Here is a 12,874-nt window from a genome sequence, read left to right on the forward strand (position 1 = left end):
CAGTGAAGTCCACTGTTGACTTGAACATATATATCCTCCTTTGTATACAAATCCTTGCACAGAGAAGTCCACTGTTGACTTGAACATATATCCTCCTTTGCATACAAATCCTTGCACAGAGAAGTCCACTTTTGACTTGAACATATATATCCTCCTTTGTATACAAATCCTTGCACAGGGAAGTCCACTGTTGACTTGAACATATATATCCTCCTTTGCATACAAATCCTTGCACAGAGAAGTCCACTGTTGACTTAAACATATATATCCTCCTTTGTATACAAATCCTTGCATAGAGAAGTCCACTGTTGACTTGAACATATATATCCTCCTTTGTATACAAATCCTTGCACAGGGAAGTCCACTTTTGACTTGAACATAATTATATCATCCTTTGTATACAAATCCTTGCACAGCGAAGTCCACTGTTGACTTGAACATATATATCCTCCTTTGTATACAAATCTTTGCACAGCAAAATCCACTGTTGATTTGAACATACATATCCTCCTTTGTATACAAATCCTTGCACAGCGAAGTCCATTTTTGACTTGAACATATATATCCTCCTTTGTATACAAATCCTTGCACAGAGAAGTCCACTTTTGACTTGAATATATATCCTCCTTTGTATACAAATCCTTGCACAGAGAAGTCCACTGTTGACTTGAACATATATATCCTCCTTTGTATACAAATCCTTGCACAGGGAAGTCCACTTTTGACTTGAACATATATCATCCTTTGTATACAAATCCTTGCACAGCGAAGTCCACTGTTGACTTGAACATATATATCCTCCTTTGCATACAAATCCTTGCACAGTGAAGTCCACTGTTGACTTGAACATATATATCCTCCTTTGTATACAAATCCTTGCACAGAGAAGTCCACTGTTGACTTGAACATATATCCTCCTTTGCATACAAATCCTTGCACAGAGAAGTCCACTTTTGACTTGAACATATATATCCTCCTTTGTATACAAATCCTTGCACAGGGAAGTCCACTGTTGACTTGAACATATATATCCTCCTTTGCATACAAATCCTTGCACAGAGAAGTCCACTGTTGACTTGAACATATATATCCTCCTTTGTATACAAATCCTTGCATAGAGAAGTCCACTGTTGACTTGAACATATATATCCTCCTTTGTATACAAATCCTTGCACAGGGAAGTCCACTTTTGACTTGAACATATATCCTCCTTTGCATACAAATCCTTGCACAGCGAAGTCCACTGTTGACTTGAACATATATATCCTCCTTTGTATACAAATCTTTGCACAGCAAAATCCACTGTTGATTTGAACATACATATCCTCCTTTGTATACAAATCCTTGCACAGCGAAGTCCATTTTTGACTTGAACATATATATCCTCCTTTGTATACAAATCCTTGCACAGAGAAGTCCACTTTTGACTTGAACATACATATCCTCCTTTGTATACAAATCCTTGCACAGCGAAGTCCATTTTTGACTTGAACATATATATCCTCCTTTGTATACAAATCCTTGCACAGCGAAGTCCATTTTTGACTTGAACATATATATCCTCCTTTGTATACAAATCCTTGCACAGAGAAGTCCACTTTTGACTTGAACATATATATCCTCCTTTGTATACAAATCCTTGCACAGAGAAGTCCACTTTTGACTTGAACATATATATCCTCCTTTGTATACAAATCCTTGCACAGCGAAATCCACTGTTGACTTGAATATATATCCTCATTTGTATACAAATCCTTGCACAGGGAAGTCCACTTTTGACTTGAACATATATATCCTCCTTTGCATACAAATCCTTGCACAGAGAAGTCCACTTTTGACTTGAACATATATATCCTCCTTTGTATACAAATCCTTGCACAGAGAAGTCCACTTTTGACTTGAACATATATATCCTCCATTGCATACAAATCCTTGCATAGAGAAGTCCACTGTTGACTTGAACATATATATCCTCCTTTGCATACAAATCCTTGCACAGCGAAATCCACTGTTGACTTGAACATATATATCCTCCTTTGCATACAAATCCTTGCACAGTGAAGTCCACTGTTGACTTGAACATATATACCCTCCTTTGCATACAAATCCTTGCACAGAGAAGTCCACTGTTGACTTGAACATATATCCTCCTTTGCATACAAATCCTTGCACAGGGAAGTCCACTGTTGACTTGAACATAATCCTCCTTTGCATACAAATCCTTGCACAGCGAAATCCACTGTTGACTTGAACATATATATCCTCCTTTGCATACAAATCCTTGCACAGCGAAGTCCACAGTTGATTCGAACATATATATCCTCCTTTGCATACAAATCCTTGCACAGCGAAGTCCATTTTGATAGTGCAAATGTATTGATTCAAAAAAGTTCATGTTATCCGACGTTCTACAGTTTTTTATAAAAAATATCGCGGGAAAGGACCAAATTTGACAAGAATGAACAGTAAGTACGCATTAGAGATTACGTGTGTTACTAGGCCTATAAAGACTTACTTAAAAAATAAGGCCACTTTACCTCAAGAACGGCCACTGCAATATCAGAGAAGATATTGTACAGGTTCCCATGGGTCGATAGTCAAGAAATTAGCATATTTTACAATACCTGATGCACACCTCGATGTGCTCTGTTCGTTGAGGTACATTTCATCACTTTTTATCAACCCATGTTGCACGAGATATCAAATCAGTAAAGAAAATTGAAATAAGAGAAATGCATTATGGGAAGTGTAGGATATCTTCTCTGCTGCACTATAGCCTAATTTATTTATTTATTTATTTATTTATTTATTCGAACACTTTTTATACGTTTTTTACATGTTTAACAGCAGCCTATACGCAATAACCAATTAACTTTTAACTTGATAGGATGAGTGAGTACCGGTAATGACCACATCTTGTGTATATAGTTTGTGTTATCGCCAGCCCATTCGGGGCTGGTACCTGTTTCAGGTTTGGGGTCAGTTTACTCAAGAGATTATATTTTAGTGGTATTGGAATGATTTTTTTTTTTACTTTTTGTGGTTAAATTTTTTTTAAATATTTTAATTCGATTTGTTAGGAAAAGTAAGTATGTTTTGCCGTTTCAACGAACGAAAACGAGTGAGTATTACCAAAGTTATGTTTGAACTAATTAATTATGACTTTAAAAGTTTAAAGGCCTAAATGTAACAATAATAGTTAATATATATAGCATCATATGGTCAGCAGAAGAAAATCTGACATCACCTATGATGTCATATCAGTGTCCTTGACCGGGGGTCCTTACTCCTTGACCACTGAACAGCGTGATATCATGTTGATAACAGATCTATAGAATCAAAATCTTCATCATATCCCGGATCATATCACAGATTCTCAACAATCTGTGATCATATGGACCATATTGATGTGAAAGTAGTTATCTATCATATCCTGTGTCGTTTTATGGATAAAAATGACTCAAAATGTTATTGATGAAATGGTTGCTATCATAAACATCAGTTTTGTCTTTTCAACGGGAAAAATCCGATGCAAAATAAAGTTTTTAGGGCCTAGCTATAATATGGGCATAATTTATGCATATAGTATTGAACAATGTACCCCATTTGACATGCACTTATAGATAAATAAATTGTCTTACTTTATTAATTTAATAACTTCTTTATTATAAATAAAATGACACATAACTATTTGATTCATAAAATTACATTCAACAAAATGATTGAAGAGAAAACACACAAGGCACTAGGCAGACTGTTATAGAATGGAGTATGTAAGATGCCATGTCCATAGCTTCGCAGGAGTTTCCGACTAGCAATCAACATGATCAGCACATTCAGAAAAACACAGTTTAAGAGTGAAGATTGTAGTGAGTAACCAGTCCTTTATAAATGTGCTGGCCACTATCTATTATAATATAGTAGGCTTAAACTATACATTGCGAATTAATTAAGTTATTTTAAAATAAAATGTACATGTAAGTTAACTCAAACCGGCAGTGTATATATCGAAAGCAGTGAAATCGGACATTCCTAAGCGAAGATATTGAGTTCGTAAGTTCTGGTATTACAAAATTGGAAATTGAGATATCGTGGGTAAAAAGCTGAAAAGACAAAAAAACCAACGACAACAACAACAACAACAACAACAAAACAAACAGACCAGAACAATTTGGAGTACATGTAATGAATTAAAAGAGTTGACATGAGATTAGGAATTAATGTTTTCTGCTGTTTCAGTGTGCATGTTCTCATCGTTGATGGTTTGGTGGACTGTCATGTAGATGTAAGCGTGATCCTAAAAATGCCTTTCACATTGACCAAAACTAATTACAAGACCTCTTCTACATTGAGGCTGGCTTTCCTTTTAAAGGAATTTTTATTTTATACATATTATAAATTACTTCATTTGCATATTCTTTGTACTTATTTACAATCCTTTGTTGTGGGACCATCTTTAATAATTACGAACCGCGTAATTCTAATTTTTCAATTTGAATTAATGTCTCAATAAGACAGAGATCCCCCATAGAGCTCCACAGTTAGTAAGCGGCCAAGATATTACAGGGTTGTTTCTTTCATTTTACCTCATTATTACGTCTTAAAATGACCAGAAACCTTTCATTATAATTAAGTGAAAGTGTTCGTTAAATTTACGAATAATCACAAAGTAACTCCCGCCTCCCCCTGCCTCCTTCCCATTGCGTAACTACTAGACAATCGACTCAGTGGCGTAGCCAGGGGGGGGGCAGGGGACGGAAGGTGTTGGTGAAACATAATTTGGGTGATTAATGACTAATATTTTACTTTGCTTATGCACGGTGATCAGTGGCGTAGATTTCTTTTCGCCATTGGGGGGGATGGGGTTAGAAAAAATTTCTTGAAGTCAGCACCTTTTGGCGACAAAATAAGGTTATGGTACAAATGCGCGCGAAGAGCGCGAAAAATTTTGCAATATTAAAGCTTAAGTGGTGAAATATTGTACAAAAGTTGAATAAATTCGCGCGGATCGCGAAAAATTTAGCACTTTTTAGGTTGAAATGGCCAAATATGGGGTTAATTTGATTGGAAACCCATATACAGGCGTCAACATTGGGGGATGATTGTATGGATCATCCCCCTGGTAAATATTGGGGATAAATCCCCCATCCCCCAGGATCTACGCCTATGACGGTGATGAAAGAAAGAATGGAAAAATGTTTACAAATTGAATTTTTTTTTTTGCTCTTCACTTTTTCAAACCATTGAAACAAAATTTGGGGCAACCATTCACAACTTCCGTCGGCAAAAAATATTTCCGTCGGTACATTTACAAGTTGTGCCCCCTCGGTTCCAAAATCCTGGCTACGCCACTGAATCGACTAGACCAAGGTAGACAGGGGGTCGACTGTATACCGATCCTCCATTGAAGCATGTACAAACGGCTACCCCATCCCACATAATGCACGTCAAATGTTTTTTTTATTCTTTAAGGGGTGGGGTATGAACGTTTGGACAGTATTATTAATGGGACATTAGAGCACATCAGACATATCGAATTGCATTCTGAATACGAAGAATGTCATTCTGATATCAAATAATTTTGATTTTTGAAATTCGCAATTTAATACACATTTTATGGCAAATCATTAAAATTGATATTTTTGATATTTAACAGTACTTGAAGTAAACTTTATAAATCTGATGATTTATACTTAAAGTGTATGTAGGTGGGATGAAAAGCCGACGATCAATTGAAAATTTTGACCTTTCGTATTGAAGATATGGATTTTTTCCCAAAACACCAAAAAAAATTAGGTCTTTTGGGAAAAAATCCATATCTTCAATATGAAAGGTCAAAATTTTCAATTGACCGTCGGCTTTTCCTCCTGCTACATACACTTTAAGAATATATCATTAGATTTATATAATTTACGTCGAGGACTGTTATATATCAAAAATTTGAAAAATATCAAATTTTTATAATTTGTCATAAAATTTGTATTATATTGTGATTTTCAAAAAATTAAAATTATTTCATATCAGAAAGACATGCTTCGTATTCAGAATGCAATTCGATAGCTCTGAGGTGCTCTCATGTCCCACAAAAAATACTGTCGAAACGCAATAAACGCTCATTTTAGATCCCTTAACACAAAATGATTCAATTATAATTATTAGTAATAATGTGACAGGAAGGTTTTACTGATTTTATGCCAATCAGTAAAACGAGGAAGAAGAAGGGGAAAAACATTGATTATCTTGAGTCTTCACCATACCATTTAAAGCCATAGGCCTAAGGCCAATGAAAGTCAATGCCTTGTTTCCCGTTACACAATTTTTTATGACTGTGTAGGTGACCATTTCATTTTTCATTATTCATTATTTCATACCATTTCATTATTGCATCTGTTACAGGTGTAAACCAATAACTATACAATGGCATGTACATGTGATAAATCACAGTTTGTAGTTTACAGATGTAGTTTACAACCACATGAAGGTGATTGTAAAACTTATCAAAAGTTTCACCTTTTTCTTTACGGGATGAGATCAGAGCAGATCAAAAAGTGTGGGACAGAGAAGTGAGTAGGTATTCATTATTAATTCATTATTAACCATAGGCCTATGCCATGCTCCTACTGCAAAGAAAATCAACAGAAAGAGATTTATGATATTTTTAAAACCACAATTTTTTATTGGTATGTTACAGTTTGTTAGAAATCAATGTTTTATTCAAAATAATGAAATACGGTATTTGGCCAGCAATTGGTTTTGAGTGGCATATATGTAATGTTTACGCATGTCCCAACTTACCTAAATGGAATCAGCCAAATTTATTGTGTTTGTAGGTTAAACAGAGCAATTTTGACATCAAGTCATATGACTTTAAATCCCCATATAACTCCGTAGGCCTACATGTTAAACGGCCATTATAGCCATGGGGTTTCTTTCATTTACCTTTTTATTTCAGCTCCAACAGAAACCCTTCCCGGCAATGATTACTAATATTATTTAAGCATTTTGGGTAAAGAATAACAAAATTAAAATTTGACGGTAATCGTACATAATGACTTTAACATGTGGGTAACATGCTAACTTTTGTGTTGATTTGCAAAATAAAACAAAGAAAAGCGATTATTTAGCAGTAACCAACCATAACCATTAGGCCTAAACAATCCCTTCTAGCATTTCTTCTATAGGCCTACGATCATGACGATGCAAGATTCTGGCCATACTACAGTAAAACTGATAAGACAAAATACACTTTAAAAACATGTTTGATTTAACTTTTCAGTGCTTTATAGTGGAAACGGAAAACCACGGATCGTCCAATTTGTAACACGGATTTTAAATTTTGTAACGCGAAGAAATAGCTATCTACGGTAGATAGCAGTGTGACTACGCGAGCATCACGATAGAGGGCGCAGTAATTATACATATCTTGCTTTGCAGACGATGGTGGACTACATTATTCACTGTGGCAACAGCCAATATCGTAAACAAAACAGACAATATGACGGCAACACTGCCTGGACATTGGACGCCCCGTGCTGAGTTGTGTTTTTAGCTCTATTCGCTACTTGCACGGTTCCGCCATTATGCACTATGTGCGGGGAGAGCCTCGAACTGGCAGCATACATGTATGCTGCCAGTTCGAGGCTCTCCCCGCACATAGTGCATAATGGCGGAACCGTGCAAGTAGCGAATAGGCCCCGTTACAGAAAAAAATGCACAAAATATCTCAGTGAATGTATAAATTTTCACATAAAAATAAATATTTTTGGATTCAAAATAAATGTGAAGAAAACTAAAAATTATAGCCGGGAGTGAGCGGGACTCGATCTCGGGACCCTATGCACCGCAGGCGAGACCCGTTACCATTAGACCAAGCGAACCGTGATACACAATGGCGGAAATTTTAGGTATATATCATAAACATACCGTGCGTTATTCATACAAAACATTCAAAAACAGTACTTACAATGAGGTTCACTGGCGAACCTCAACGGATTTCAGGGGCGGAGTTAGGGGGGGGGGCGCAGCCGGCGCGCGCCCCCTCTATTTTTTGACCAGCAAAGGGCGCCGGTAACTTAAAAATACAAAAATTGTAAGAAATTAAAAAAAAAGGAACAAATTCGGCCATGAACAGCAAACAATTGGCCAAAACCGTTGAGTTTTCGAGGGGGTAACCCCCTTTAACACATTTGTTTTCGTCGTCGACCAAAAGGCGCCCCCTTTATCAAAAATTCCTGGATCCGACCCTGGATTTAGACTGATAAAATAGTGCTTAATAACATACGTACAGTTTTGGAATAATTTGAGACATTTTTGTGTTTACGTGTAAAACCAATGACAACGTCAAAATTCAGCCAATCTTGGCCGGCCCCCCCTGTTGCTTTGCTTGCTTTCACCCAGCCTGCTTTCACCTGTATGTAGCCTTACTGCTTTCAGCATGTTCACACCACTCAACTTGGAAGTGGTGGTATATTGTAGCTCAGTACATGCATGGTCTCGCACATTGTCGTATAATTCAACATTTTAAGGTAAAATTCATACTATTAAGGTATAGGCCTAATTCATAATTTTAGGTGCAATACACTAAAAGGCATGCATTTCAAAATATACACATATCAACCCCCAAACCCCAACGTTTCGCGCCTCCGTTAAGGGATCTGGAATGAGCGTTTTGAGCATATTCGACAGTATTTTTTATGGAACATGAGAGCACATCAGACGTATCGAATTGCATTCTGAATACGAAGCATCTCTTTCTGATATCAAATAATTTTCATTTTTGAAAATCACGATATAATACAAATTTTATGACAAATTATAAAAATTTGATATTTTTCAAATTTTTGATATATAACAGTCCTCGAAGTAAATTATATAAATCTAATGATATATTCTTAAAGTGAATGTAGCTGGGAGGAAAAGCCGACGATCAATTGAAAATTTTGACCTTTCATATTGAAGATATGGATTTTTTTCCCAAAAAGACCTAATTTTTTTTGGTGTTTTGGGAAAAGAAATCCATATCTTCAATACGAAAGGTCAAAATTTTCAATTGATCGTCGGCTTTTCATCCCACCTACATACACGTTAAGTATAAATCATCAGATTTATGAAGTTTACTTCGAGTAGGCCTACTGTTAAATATCAAAAATGTCAATTTTTAATGATTTGCCATAAAATGTGATTACATTGCGAATTTCAAACAATCAAAATTATTTGATATCAGAATGTAATGACATTCTTCGTATTCAGAATGCAATTCGATATGTCTGATGTGCTCTAATGTCCCACAATAAATACTGTCCAAACGTTCATACCCCTTCCCTTAAGGGCTACCTCATATTTAAGCCCCACCCCAAATCTTCCGGAGCCTCGCTGTTGAGTATGAACTTCATATTTGTTAGGAATTGGAATTGTCGAAATTCTGGAATTTTAACAATTCCAGGCCTCTGACGCAGCCAGTCAAGGACTTTTCAAAATACGTGTCCCGTTTCTATCCGAGATACAGTATCAAAAATACCATAATTACAAGGTATGTTTTCTTTATTTTTACGGCCCCCTAGGACCCCGAGCCGCACAGTTTCAACCTCGATACACCCGAGCATTCCAAGCCAGCGAGTCTAAACAGCGAGTCATGTATCACATTGATGATTGATAAAAAATAATGAATGAATGAATGAATGAATGAATGAATGAATGAATGAATGAATGAATGAATGAATGAATGAATGAATGAATGAATGAATGAATGAACGAAAGCTAACACTTCCCACTAAAAACATTTTTTCTTATTAGGTCAACAGATAACGCATGCAATAAAGTTTATAGCAAGGCGAATGTGGTCAATCTGTTGAAAACGACCTATCCCCGCACAATTTTTGACCAAAATTTAGGATTTAAAAGTCAAAACCTCAAGTGTTCCTGACAATATTTTTCATATTTTATGTCATTAAATGAAGAGCACACTTATATTGTCCGTATACTAGCGTCATTAGAATGAGCAATAATGGCCAATTCTCTTTAAATTGCAAATCTTGTGCAAAAAGTTACTATTTCGCCTTTTTTGTCATGGTTGTAAATTCAATGAACTATGACTTACAAATTGATATGTGCCGCAAAAAGTGGAAATTTTCGTAATTTGGGGTTTTTACAGGGGTGGGGGCAAGAGTTCTGACACCCCCTGGCCCCACCACTGATCTAAAGTATCCGTGTTCTATAAGCTGCATATCCTATCAACGACTGCTATACCTTGTTTAGGACTTTCAAAAGAAGTACCTGCATGTGCAACCATGACTGTTTCAAACTGACCCGCCAAAGTCATGCAGGTAATTCAGAGGTCGAGCATTGAATTGGTTTGAATGAGGAATACGACAGGAAACAGCAACTTTTGTTAGAAGTCGCACATGAGCAGTGCCGCGTAGCCAGCACTTTTTCAGGGAGGTGGGCAAAGGGGGGCAAGACAAATCTTAAGGGGGGGGGCACCTTTTGGCGACAAAATGAGTTAACGGTACAAATGCGCGCGAAGCGCGAGAAAATCTTTGCCATATTGAAGTTCAACTGGTGAAATATGGTACAGAAAGTGAATAGATTCGCGCGAAGCGCTAAAAATTGGCACTTTTAGGTTAAAATGGCACAATATAATGTAAATTTGGTCAGAAACACAAAAAAGTCTTAAATGTCAGGGCGGTCACCATCCCACGGGGGTGGGTGGGAAGCAAGAGGGGGGGGCAAGGGGGGGGGGCAAGGGGGGGGGCAATACTTTTCACAGGGGGTGCAGCTGATAGGGCATTACATGAATCTAATTTATATACTGACAGTATATAAATTAGCTACATATATTTGAATATATCTTGAACTTTGTCAATACTGCTGTTTTCTTCGTTTTATGCCAATTTGTTTTCATTTCAAAACTTCCAAATGAACATTTGAATGCCGTAGGCCTATCCTTTACTTTTAAACAATTTAAATTTGTATACTAGCGCTGGGATCACTGAATGGGCCTTTAATGACCGCTCAGTTTTTAAGAGGGTACTACACCCCTGTGGTAAATTTGTGACTATTTTTGATTTTTCTCAAAAATTAATAACACACTGGTAACAAAAGTTATGTATATTATTGGGGCAAGGAATCCAATTACTACACTGAAATTTCAGTGAACCAAGACAAGCGGTTCAGTAAATATGATAGGAAATGAGGTATACATCCTAGCGGTAGACCCTACCTCATTTTCTATCACAAGTATCGAACAGTTTGTCTTGGGTCACTGAAATTCCAGTGTAGTAATTGGATTCCTTGCCCCTATAATATACATAACTTTTGTTACCAGGGTGTTATTAGTTTGTGAGAAAAATGCAAAAATAGTCACACATTTATTGAGGGGTGTAGTACCCCCTTAAATCATAAGAATGTGCAGATCACACCTCATTTTAAATCACTTCCACGGAGACACACGCACTAGCCTATTGGACATCATAATAAACAGTCTTGGACAAAACTTAGGAATATTTGTCACCTTCTTGCCACGACCTTGCTTAAAACTCGCTTTAGGCCTACTCAATAACTATGATAACATGACAAATGAATCAACCCGGATAAGGAAATGATATTCACAACACATTCTATGGTTTGGGATGACTCCTGTAAGAAAATACCGCGGGTGTTTTAAACAAAACTGCTACAACCATCTTGTTTTTGTACTTTTTTTAATAAAAGAAAAAAAACACGCCATATTTTTACTTAAAGGTGGGTAACCTGATCGTCAACCTCATCCCCCTCCCACTTTACCCCATAAAAATGCAGATTTTGGTATCAGGTGAAAGCTCATATTGTTCTCATTAACCATGTTAACATACTGAAATTAGGCATTCCAAATCGGTATATTTCTGGAGAAATCATCAAAAAAGTCATCAAATTAGTCTCAAACGTGGTATACCACGTTTGAGACTAATTCAACAGTTTTTGATTATATCTTCGGAAATACACCGATTTGGAACTCCTTATATCAATATGTTAATGAGAAAAATAGGATCTCTCATTTGAAACAACACATTGACTACAAAATGCTCTCTCTTGTTTATAAAGCACTTCACGGTCAAGCTCCATCCGACATCATTGATATGCTTCAAATTCGTGTTACACAAAGGCAGCTTAGATCATCATGCTCAGATGGTAGGCCTACCTCTCTTTTTGAGCCAAGAACGCAATGTGTTTCTTTTGGTGACCGAGCTTTTGCTGCCTATGCTCCCAGTCCCAGATTGTGGAATAAACTACCAGGTCAAATCAAAAATTGTACTTTTGAACAGTTTAAGAAGCTCCTGAAGAGCCACCTATTTCAGGATGCTTATCAGCAGTAATTTTTTGAGCTAATGAGCGCCGTTGAACATTTTGAAATGATTTTGGCGCGAAGACATAAATGTACCGTAACTGATTGGTTGATTGATTGATTGATATCAATTTATTACATGATCATGATGATTATCATTAATAAAAACACTGTAGACTACGAAATTCATGCCGTATAAAATGTCAGTAATCCCATAAGGAATTAGTTACATTTACAAGGAACATTTACATGTTCTTTTTGCATGAATGTTTGAAAGGGATGACATTTATGTTATAGATAGGTAGGTAAGTTTTAAAGAATTCGATTTTCCAAATATATCAGGACACCTTCCTTTAAATAAATTGTCTGATAAAGACGTCTTTTTATCACGGCATGTTATCAAAACAGACGACATCTAAGCACATCCCAGCAAACTCAAAAACGTTTTCACAACGTTTTAAACAGGTTATATTTGGGTCTGCATGGTTTAGATCAAAACGTTTAAATATAAATGTCGGGTTATAGGCCTATAAAAGTTAAGAAAACGTTTTAAAA

The sequence above is a fragment of the Amphiura filiformis genome, chromosome 5, assembly GCF_039555335.1.
Source record: "Amphiura filiformis chromosome 5, Afil_fr2py, whole genome shotgun sequence".
Lineage (NCBI taxonomy): Eukaryota > Metazoa > Echinodermata > Ophiuroidea > Amphilepidida > Amphiuridae > Amphiura > Amphiura filiformis.